At 34.4% G+C, this 11,026-nt stretch overlaps 1 long non-coding RNA gene across 1 annotated transcript; it reads left to right on the forward strand.

The window, feature by feature from the left end:
• Window positions 1-275: 275 nt before the first annotated feature.
• LOC149242519 (uncharacterized) lies at window positions 276-1,149 on the forward strand. Its single transcript, XR_016245726.1, has 3 exons — window positions 276-408; window positions 824-906; window positions 1,021-1,149. It is a non-coding gene; the product is annotated as an uncharacterized LOC149242519 (long non-coding RNA).
• Window positions 1,150-11,026: the final 9,877 nt, after the last annotated feature.

Raw genomic sequence — 11,026 nt, forward strand, 5'->3', positions numbered from 1 at the left:
ACCCGTTGGGCGTAAAGCTAGACATGAATGATGATTTGGAGGGTCTGATAGATGAAGAAAACCTTCTTTCTGAAGAGGATTCGAAAAGATCTTCACTGCCCTCTGGTTAGTAACAGGGGCTGGTGGCTGTTAATGTTGGTTTGCAGTTTATCCATTGGAAAGGAATATATATAATAGAATCCTCTTTAATAACGTTACAAACTTGATCAGCTTGGTCACTTTTCCCATCTATTCTTTCAATCCATATTTTGTAATTTGTTTTGTTGTGCAGCCAATGACTATGAAGTTAGTACGAAAAAAAAAGCCTGCAAAAATTGTACCTGTGGTCGAGCTGAGTTGGAAGAGAAACAGACGAAGTTGGGCCTGACTGTAGAACAGTTGAATAACCCACAATCTGCGTGTGGAAATGTATGCTGGTTCTTTTTAATCTTTTGCTCTTATTTCATTTCTTTCTCGGGAAGAAGTATTTGCAAATTGCCATCCCTATTTTGTGGAGAAAGGTTGCCAATTTATATAACCTTTTCACCAATTGTTCTGTATAAAAGAACAAAATGCTGCGTTGATATTTGTTAAACTTTTGATTGAACAAACTTCCTTTAGGTCTCTCTCTTAATATACACAACTGTGTTTTTTAATCAAAACTTGAGTTTCCATCTCCATCTTTGAAGGAGAATCTTGGCTGCTGGGATCTGCAGCGTATACTATATTACAGTTACCCTATTTTATATTCCAAACTGTGAACAAGGTCACATACTGTAGGAATCAAAATGTAATATAATATTTGCTCATTTTTCTGATATAATGGATGTCTTGATTTTGTTAGTGTGGACTCAGGGATGCATTCAGGTGCAGTAGTTGCCCCTACAAAGGACTTATCTCCTTTCAAACTTGGGGAAAACTTAAAAGGTATATATACCACATACATATTGTCTTCCATCTATTGCGCCTTCTATTTTTAACAAGTTTGTTCTGACATATCAATTCCTCCATTTGACTAAAATGCTTTTACAAAAATTGCAGGGTATCTCTTCCTGGCACACTCTTGACTGTTGATATGTGAGCAAAGTAGTGCTTTGAAGAGTTAACAATTAGTCATAAACCCTCAATCATTCCGTGCCATCCAAGTGATGGGTTGCTTACCTTTAAGCATTTCTAATGTAATTTCCCTTCAACCATTGAGTGCTTAAATTAAGCAAAATGGTGCAGCCTTATTTCTAGGTATAAATTATAATATTAAATATAGTGTATGAGAATCACAACTATTGCTGGCGTAATTAGGACTGTTAGTGTTACCTATCTACTTTTGTATCTGTTATATATGACATATGAAGTGATGAATCTAGCCAGGGAAGGAATGTTTATAGCATCCCAACATTGCTTCCTTGAAGGAAATGAGTTAAGTACTTAATATTTGTTTATCAAATTTAGGATAAGTTTGATTTGCTTGGCCAGCTCTTTTCTTATGCTGATTTTTAAATTACAACAGTCACGTAAGGGCTATTGTATTAACTATACGCACGATTTGTTAAGAAGTAATCGACCTAATTGAAGACATTCCCAACCATTCATTTGGGCAAATCTTTCATGACCATTCATTTGGGGAAAGCTCTCAAAAGGATGATAAATTGGTTTCCAGATCGGTTTTCTTTTGCCTTCCATTTGGTTGAAGTTGAATAGAATTACAAATTGACTCTCCCTGCCCTAAATGTGAGTTGTATCCCATAATATCTTTCTTGCAGAGACACCTTTAAGGACTGTAGCTTTTACAAATGAAGTTAGACCGGATTTGTTCTTTTGATCGGTTTATTTTCCATTTCTAGCAAGAGAATACATCTTATATTACTTTGCAAAATAAGTAGATTACATCATGTGTCATGAGGGAGGACCTGGAGACTGCTTCATTTTGCCTCTTCCCCAGCATGGGTGTTAACACCCTTGTTCAGTGTATAGGGTCATTTTACCCTTATGGGATGCACACAGGCAAATGCGCCATCAATTGCAGGAACAGCTCGCACAATATGGCACCACAATAAACACTCACTGGTGTTGCCGATGCCATGGCCCATCATGCATATATGATTAGCTGCTCATGCTCAATCACATCTCTACATAATAGAATGCTTTTATTGTACATATGTTTAAAAGCCAACAAATACTTTCATTGTATATATGTTTAGTTATATCTTTCCAAACAAATCTCCATGTCTAGAGTGACTTGTCCCTGTCGACTTCAGGGTCTTCAGATTATTACGGAAGTTGAGCATTTTAGCTCTGGACCAAACTCTGTTGTTTTGTTCTCGTTTTGTTAAGATCTATTTATGCAAATCATGGAATTACAATGTTTAAATTTCTCTTCATAGTTTACAGTGATTATATTCTCCACAGAGTTTTGTATGACTGTGAATGTAATCAATAAATTGGTTGGGCGTTCTCTTTTCCTTGTAGTATACATATATGAATTTTGGTATTTCATGGCTAAACATTTGGTTTGAAATAGTTCTGCAACCATCTCTTGCATGTTCGGTCCTCCGAAAGTCGACAAGGTTCTAGAGATTTCTGTAGCTGTCCACCGCAAGGGGTTAACAACGAACCCCCATGACGGAATGGATTGGGATCACCAGTTCCGAAAGAATGGCAATCGCGACCTTTGACACATGGATGGATTCTCTTTTAAGTAGAACAATCCGTTACTCAGAAAATTGGCAACGAAGCTGGATAAACTTCACCATATAAATCTGCTCTCAGTTTGCATAAGATTTCAGTTTTAATCGCATTCTATTTTATTGTTGGAAAGCCCCTGTATAAATGGCGGCCATCTTGTATTTGGGTTGCATTTTGTCTATTCACACCCTTTTTCTGGTTACCTTCTTCACAGGATTTTTTATTGGTAGGATGCATATAATGCTGGTTTTGGTTCTGGATTTATTGGTATGAGGATTGGCATGTTCATCTCCAAATTCTATGCCACATCAACATTGTGAACCTCTTCCAGAAAGAGTTGACATCTCTCAAGTTAGATCTGATAGTGAGCATCGAAACTGCCACCACATTGTTCCACCTTCTCACATCAATCATAAGGCTTCTGAAATGAATAGGTTGCTTTACAACTTGAAGCTATTCAATGAATAGAACCTGAAATGGTGATTTAGTTCACATTACCAAGATTTGATGTTATTTTTAGACATCAGACCATCAAAATGATCACCAGTTACATTTCAGACATAGAGGAGCATGTAAACTTGGTTATTTCGTTGACATGGCCCAAACTCAGGAGCTGCCCCAAGGCTCAATGACTGAAAACCCTTCGCAAGGCTGTAGAAGTTTGTGATAGATGCAGAAGAAGAGAGCATGTCTCTTTTTTCCATTCCTGTGGTTGGCAAGGGTGGATCAGGCAAAACTCTGCTTCTAATCAGACTCTTCGACAACCAAAAGGTGTAGGACCACCGAAACATGGTTGAATCAAAGATTCTAGAGAAACAAGTTTACCCTGTTATGATGTATGGGGAGAAGGTGCCAAATTGATGGAGGAATTGGGTCTACTCCAACTTCAAAGTTATTGTGACTTCAGGTCTCACATAACACTGTTGGTTGAATCAAAGATTCTAGAGAAACAAGTTTGCCCTGTCCTTAGATGATGTGTTATTAGATGATGTAGGGGGAGAAGGTGCCAAGTTTGCCCTGTTCTTAGATGATGTATGATGTATGGGGAGAAGGTGCCAAATTGATGGAGGAATTCGGTCTACTCCAACTTCAAAGTTATTGTGACTTCAGGTATCACATAACACTGTTAGTTGTGAGGTTCCCACAATAATAATGGGGGATATGATGAAATATTAGAATTGACAGTTGTAATCTGCTTAGCAATTTGCTATTCAAGTTGCTTCATATTGTGAGGCTTAGTGGTCAACAATAATACTGGGCGATATGATAATAATGCGGATATGATGAAATATTAGAGTAATAATGGGGATATGATGAAATATTAGAATTCACAGTTTGAATTTGCTATTTAAATTTCATTGTTAATTGTTGTGGTTCTGCGGCCGGTTCACAGTGATAATGAGGATATTATGAAATACTGGGCGATATGATAATAATGGGGATATGATGAAATATTAGAATTCACAGTTTGAATTTGCTATTTAAATTTCATTGTTAATTGTGTGGTTCAGCGGCCGGTTCACAGTGATAATGAGGATATGATGAAATATTAGAATACGTAGTTGTAATTTGCTATTCAAGTTTCTTCACATTATGGAATATAAATATTAAAAAGGTTCACGGTTCTGATTTACTATTCATTTATTTATTCTTCCTTTCTATATGTTTTTACGAAGATATGTTTTCTTTTGGGTTCATGAGTTGCAGCCATGAAATATCTTTGGGTATTGTTGTCAATGTTTTTCTCATAGATTTAATGGAGTCTTCTTTTGTGTTCTTCCCTTAGAGTTTCTATATTCTTCCTTTCTATTTGTTTTTAGGAAGATATGTTTTCTTTTGGGTTCATGAGTTGCAGACATGAAATATCTTTGGGTATTGTTAAACAGTAGTACCTGTTGCCCTTTGTTTAGAGTTGGAGTGGCTTTGCTTGGGGCATAAAAGCCAACTCCACTTTGGTACCATTTCTTTTGCCATTTTAGGAGATATTGGAAGAAAATTAACATATATTCATGGACTGAAAAGTAAAATATATTTCTCATTTTATCATCTGAGATATCGATCACCTTAGGAATCCAGATTATGCACCATTTCTAAATTTCTGTCTTTAGTGAAATCTTTTGACTTAACTATGTTGTAGTCTAAATGTGCTATGAAATGGTCCTTTTCCGGCTGCTTAAAGTAGCAAGAAGGGAAACCAGTATTTTTATCCCAAAATCCAGCAAGAATCGTTTTGGTTTTGATGGAATTGCACATATCAGATGTTAATTTTTACAATCTGTTTGCAGTAGAAGTGTTAAAGGGTACCAAATCCATTTCTGCTTTAAAAATAACAATTTTACTGATTCAAACTTGCAATTTTGACAAAGATGGACTGGCTCGATTTGACTGATGGCAAACTGGAAAAGGATAAAAACAATGTTTAGCCTTCTTCCTTTGATATTCCCCTCAAAACCACTTTTGTGCAGAACAACAATAGAGAATGACAAATGTTACCTTTGTTTTGTTTAAGTTAGTCGATTGTGAAGTGCATTTCCATGTCTGGGTTTTCGTTCTACAACTAATGCTTTTGCATGGTAACTTTGGAAGATTCTCAGTTTAGGTGAAAACATAAAAGTCAGAGCCAATATTGGTATATGGAATAGTTACCTTTGTACAGGATGATATTTTTTCTTAATTTAAGAGACTAATTGTTATGAATATCTGTCATATCTATTTTCCCTGATGAGAGTTCACAGGAAATGTTGGAAAAGTTTCAAAATTCTACAGATTATACTAAAAAAGATATACGATATCTGTTAGTACTGTTTCAAGAAACGTTTGCCTTGAAAGCAATAGTGGTAATATGATTCCCACAAGATGTCAGTCATGCAACTACCTTGATGTTCTATTGAATGTGGAAGAAGGAGCATTTTCAAAAGGGAAATGATCATCATGATCAAACCTGGACCACTATGTTTGACAAATTTTGAGCTTCGCTGTTTAGTCTTTCAGTGAACACAATTGATTAAGAAGCTTGCTTGACTGAAAAGCGTGACATATATTGGACCCGGCCCTGAATAAGGGGTTTTGTATCTCAAAATCGAGTTCCAAACTCTTTTTCCTTCTGTCTTCAATAACAGTAGTGGCATCTGCCTGTTTTCCATGACAGCAAAGGTTACTGATCAGAAAATTGTAAGTACCAATACGTGGCACCAACTTATTCTTTAAGATAGCATCCAAAATCTCAATCTCTCTGCTGAAGTCAACTATTTATCAAGAAGGTTTCAATATATATTTTGTTGCACCTATAATAAAATTCACAGCATTGACAAAGCCTAAACTACATGCAATGGCTTCTGTAATTGAAGTTGCTACCTGTAATCAACAGTCCCACATGCATTACTCTTCCTTTCCTCTAAATGTTACTGAAATGGCATCCTTGGCCTTGTTCATGTCCCAACAGATGTAGTTTATAGAGGTCTTATCTTCATCCATCATTCACAATATTTGACCAATGGCTTTAAAACGTTATTATACCTTCACTAGCCTCCCTGCATTGAAAATCATTTAAATGATACAAAAAAGTGGAAGGGATGTTGCTGTCATATCGTCTAACAGTTGTATGGAGAATGGTCATATGATATTTCTTCTTATCAACAGCAATGTCCATGTTCACAAAAGCACATACAACAAATCATAGCTGTAGGTTATGATTTGCAGTGTCTGAATGATATACTACTCCATAATCAAAGAGAAGATCCACAAGGAGAGGTGGTTAAGGCATCATGGCTTCAACTAGACACAATGTTGTGAAAAGTCAAAGACGATATGGACCCATAGATTGAGAATTATTTTTGTAGTTGACATAAGAAAATTTCGACATCAAAATATGGATCAGTTTACTGGAGTCTTTGTAAGGCCACTGGAAGTTTGCAGCTGAAGATAACAAGGAACATTCTCTAATGAAACTAAGCTTCCACACTCCAAACTCCAATACCATGTTTGCTGAGGACATTGCTATGTGTGGTTATGTGGAGATTCAACTAAATAAAAATGTACAAGAAGGATTGCTGACGAAAAATTCCCTAATACTTCTGTAAGGAATGCGAGTGCAAGTTTTGGGGGCATCAAACTGTTTTGGGTGTCTGTGAGTGTGCAGATTTGGGTAAATGTGGAAGACTAAAGCGTTGTTGCAGTATAGCTTTTTGGGCTTCCTGCATTGATAATCTAACGAGCCAGTTTTTATTTTGTCTGGAATCTATAGTTCAATTTGATTTCTTGGTCACCTGGATCATTGATATGGAAGAAGCCAATGGTAAGCAAGCATTCTGGTTCTTGCCTTTTTATTTAGCTGAAAGTTAATTTATTCCGACATAATTTATCGTTTCTGGTTTTCGAGCTTGTTTATGTGATGGGCATGTGTGCACACACCCATCAGTGCCTTATTAGATGAGATATACGTACAAACCCAAACACATCTAATATGCAAATACCCATTCTTTAAACTGAAACCAGTGTGTTTCAATACAAGAAATGAGGAAATAGGAGGACCTTGTTATGACAATTTATCACATGTTTTCTGATGCAGTTATAGAATCCAAGGATGGGACCATTTCTGCAGCATCGGCATATACAGGTCATCATGAAGGTCAGATTTTGCTAGGTTATGCTTGATAACAATATTTCGGTGCAGAAATCTGCATATAATTTGTAGAGTGATGTTCTTTTACGGATTTTTAGCCAAACTTTTGTTTTTCAAAGATGAATTCTGCGATTTGAAATCTAATCCACAATAGAAAAAAGTGAGTGCATTGATGCTCCCGTGAACCATGCTAGAGACTAGCCAACTGCTCTTTGTTCCATGGAAAACAAGGTTCAGGTGCCAAAGAAACAGAGCAGGGGAAGCAATGGTTAAATGACAATCCTTATCTGATAAAGTTTAAAATAAAAATTCTGGAACATGCAAAGGAAGCAATTTTTAGGCATAGAGTAGGAGGAGAGGTAATTCTCTTATTTGTATCTTGCCTCAACCATTTAATGAAGTTACTAGGGTTCTTGAAATGTGTGGTTATGTGTTCAACTAAATAAAAATGTTCAAGAAGGATTGCTGACAAAAAATTCCCTTCAGAAAAAAGGAACGTCTGCCTTGCAATTTCGAGATGCAGGATTGCAAATTCACATTTTTGGAGTTGATTGGGTTTATCTCTTATGTTTTTGTTATGTTTTTTTTTGGGATTTTCGAATCACCTGAGTGGGCTTTTTGTCCATTATTTCGCTCTCTTTAAATAGACTTCTATGAACCCTTTCTCATCCAATTGCACAAGACTATTTTTTGGTTCATCTATAGAAATGAGTTTCAAAATTTTAATAATTCTAATTTCTATAATTAAATAAATTATTTTTATTAAATGAATTTTATGAAAAGCATCTTACAATTAGTTAATGTTTTAGTTATAGTGTGAACCACCAATGTAAGTGATTTGTTTTAATATTTGTAAATGTAATTCGCCGCTTTTCAATTACCATGTAAAACATTGTAATTTACTTTCTATTTGTTCTTTTAATATCATATCTGCTGGTACACGCTGATCATCGTGGATAGTACCTTCGTCACTACTGAGCTTTGTATACGCTTGCCTATCTGAGCTTTATATATGCTTGCCTATCTATAGAGGTTTCCTCTTTTTAATAATTCTATCGGCCTCTCTTTGTACCTTTTGGGACAATGGCTAGTTTATAATAAATTAATAAATAAGTTGATTAAACATAATTTAATAGAACTTCTTATTATTGAAAACAAAATTACATATTCATCACTTTTAAAATAATAACTAAAACCATTTATAATTAATTACTACAACGCTTATATTTATATATTATTTTTTAATATAATTGAAGTTATTTAAACATAATTTTTAGAAAACAAATTCAATAAATATTATATACAGAAGCCATGGGTATCTGACTTTTGATTAATTTTAGATGAACATTACATAATCTTAGCGTCATGATTCTTCCCTATTTCTCTTGTTTTCCTTTTTTCCATGCTTACAAAAAAAATGAAATTATATTTGTTTTTATGATTATTATATATTTGTGATATTTATGTTTATGTATTCATGCATATGTAATATTGTGCAAAAATAGAATTTGATAAGAAGTAATATGCGTGTGTCTCTAAATATATGTTCGTTTGTTTTCAATTCTAGTTATTAGATTTCAAATGCAACATAACGATATATTTTTTGCCACTTTTTCAATATTCTCCTACTATAATAAGGTAGAAACATTTTTTGTTTCTAGGATTTTCATTCCATGGTCTACAGAAGTTCGAGGTCATTAGCAATATTGTATGGTTGTTGAAAAACACTTTGTTTATCCATTCATGCATGTCTTTATTTATTTTTAGTTCATACCTTTCAAAGTTCAATAATTAAACTAAGCGGCAGGGAACACTAGCTATGCGGCCTTGTTAATTAAGAGAAGAGGTTTGTGGGAACACATAAACTCCAATATAATTATTATATTAATGAGCTTTTTGTATTGATGTAGTAGTTGATTAATGACTATGGGAATATACTTTTCATCACATGAGACCACATCAATATGGGAATTTGATCCATTCAAACTAACCCATTAGATTATTTATAGTCTATTAGTAAAAATATATTTTTCACTTTCATTTTATAAAATATTATTAATATCATCCATCTTGCATTTTTACTTTCAGTTTACAAAAAATATTATTAATATCGTATAATTTAAGTTACTATAAGCATAACAAAGTGGAGTATTGGAAAACCAAATTTTTTCTTTTTCTTTTCGTCCTAAAATCCCTATCTTGACTTCGTATAATTTAAGTTACTATAAGCACAACAAAGTGGAGTATTGGAAAATCCAAATTTTTTTTTTTTTTTTTTTTTTTTTTTTTTTCGGTTCATAAAATCCCTATCTTGACCTCTAGTTAATTGTAATTAATTTGGCATTGTATTGCTTGTGGTGGCATGAATGTGTCTCTATTATGACAAAAATGAACTGGATGAATCCATAAACAATGCGTACATAATTTAAATGTTTGAATAATGAATATGTTGACATCACTGACTAGGAACATACTAGCACTAATACATGCTATGATACCATGAGTGGGAAATATGTGAGGGCATTGTGGGAGTTATCTTGCGAAAGCCTTGCCATGAAATTTGAATTTAAATATGAGTCCTTTCTCTCTTACCTAGGAACCAATTGTTTGTGAAAGACTAGATAGTTAGAACAATCACCTTCATAAATATGGAATTTAGAATTTATTGGAAGGAATGGGTTGAATACACTCGTTGGATTTTGAAACAAACCCACATCTTTCCTGGGGGATTAAGGAAAATATGGGACTGTACAATAGAAAAATGAATTGATTATGGAAAATCTAGAAGGGTTGGGGACCCATGAAGGAAAAAAGAGTGTGAGACATTCATACATACATAAATTTAATTCATTCAATTGTAGAGAGAGAGACCCATAGAGAGTAGAGACAAATGGGTGCTTGAGCAGTGAAATTTATGAGTACAATGTTGCCAATCCCAAGTGGAATGATATCTAAGGATTCATGGGTGATTAAAGCATGTTTTAGGTGCCAAAATATGCTCATAAAAGTGCCAATTATGGATCAGAATAATGTTGGTGTGTTTTGGGCTCTCTAAAAACGAGATCTACCTATCAAACATGTGTAAAGGAGCTTGTATTCGAGCTGGTCAAAGTGGGCTACGATTTAATATGATTTTTTTTGAGACCATTCTTTCAAATTTATCACATCATGAATTTTTTGTTGATGTTTTGAACCGAGTAATGTGGTTCATCATCAGAACCACATTAGTTGGTTTGAAATGTCGACCAAAAACTAATGATGTGATTAATCCAAAAGAATAATCTTAAAACAATATGAATCATAAAATTTTGAACTCAGAGTGATATGATTTGGTTGAGCAAGCCAAGCAAGAGGTGAGGAAATCATCGAGGGACTATAAAACAACGAAGAGATTCCACTTTTAACTTTGCTAACCAAGGAGAGAGGCATTTGGAGATTGCAGAGGCCCAAACTCAATTGGGAATGAAGATCCATAGTTTTATCATATGTGTGAAGGAAGGTTTCCTTCACCTAGCCCATTTTTCAATAAGTTGTTAATTTTCCACTTGTGGTATCATGGCATTCTAGTGGGTGGTCGACTATAGAAAACCAATGTGCAGTTAAACCTATGGTTGGGTGGAAAAGGCTCATTCCTAGATTGATTTCTAGCATGAAATTTCCTCTAAGTGTATCTTATTTTCCATTTACTCTTAAATAAAATTTGTAAAAGTTTGTAATGTTTACATCTTTTATAATGAAAATTTG

This window comes from Pinus tabuliformis, chromosome 8 (assembly GCF_031772625.1).
Source record: "Pinus tabuliformis cultivar Carrire ecotype Pingquan chromosome 8, CPIR1, whole genome shotgun sequence".
Classification (NCBI taxonomy): Eukaryota; Viridiplantae; Streptophyta; class Pinopsida; order Pinales; family Pinaceae; genus Pinus; species Pinus tabuliformis.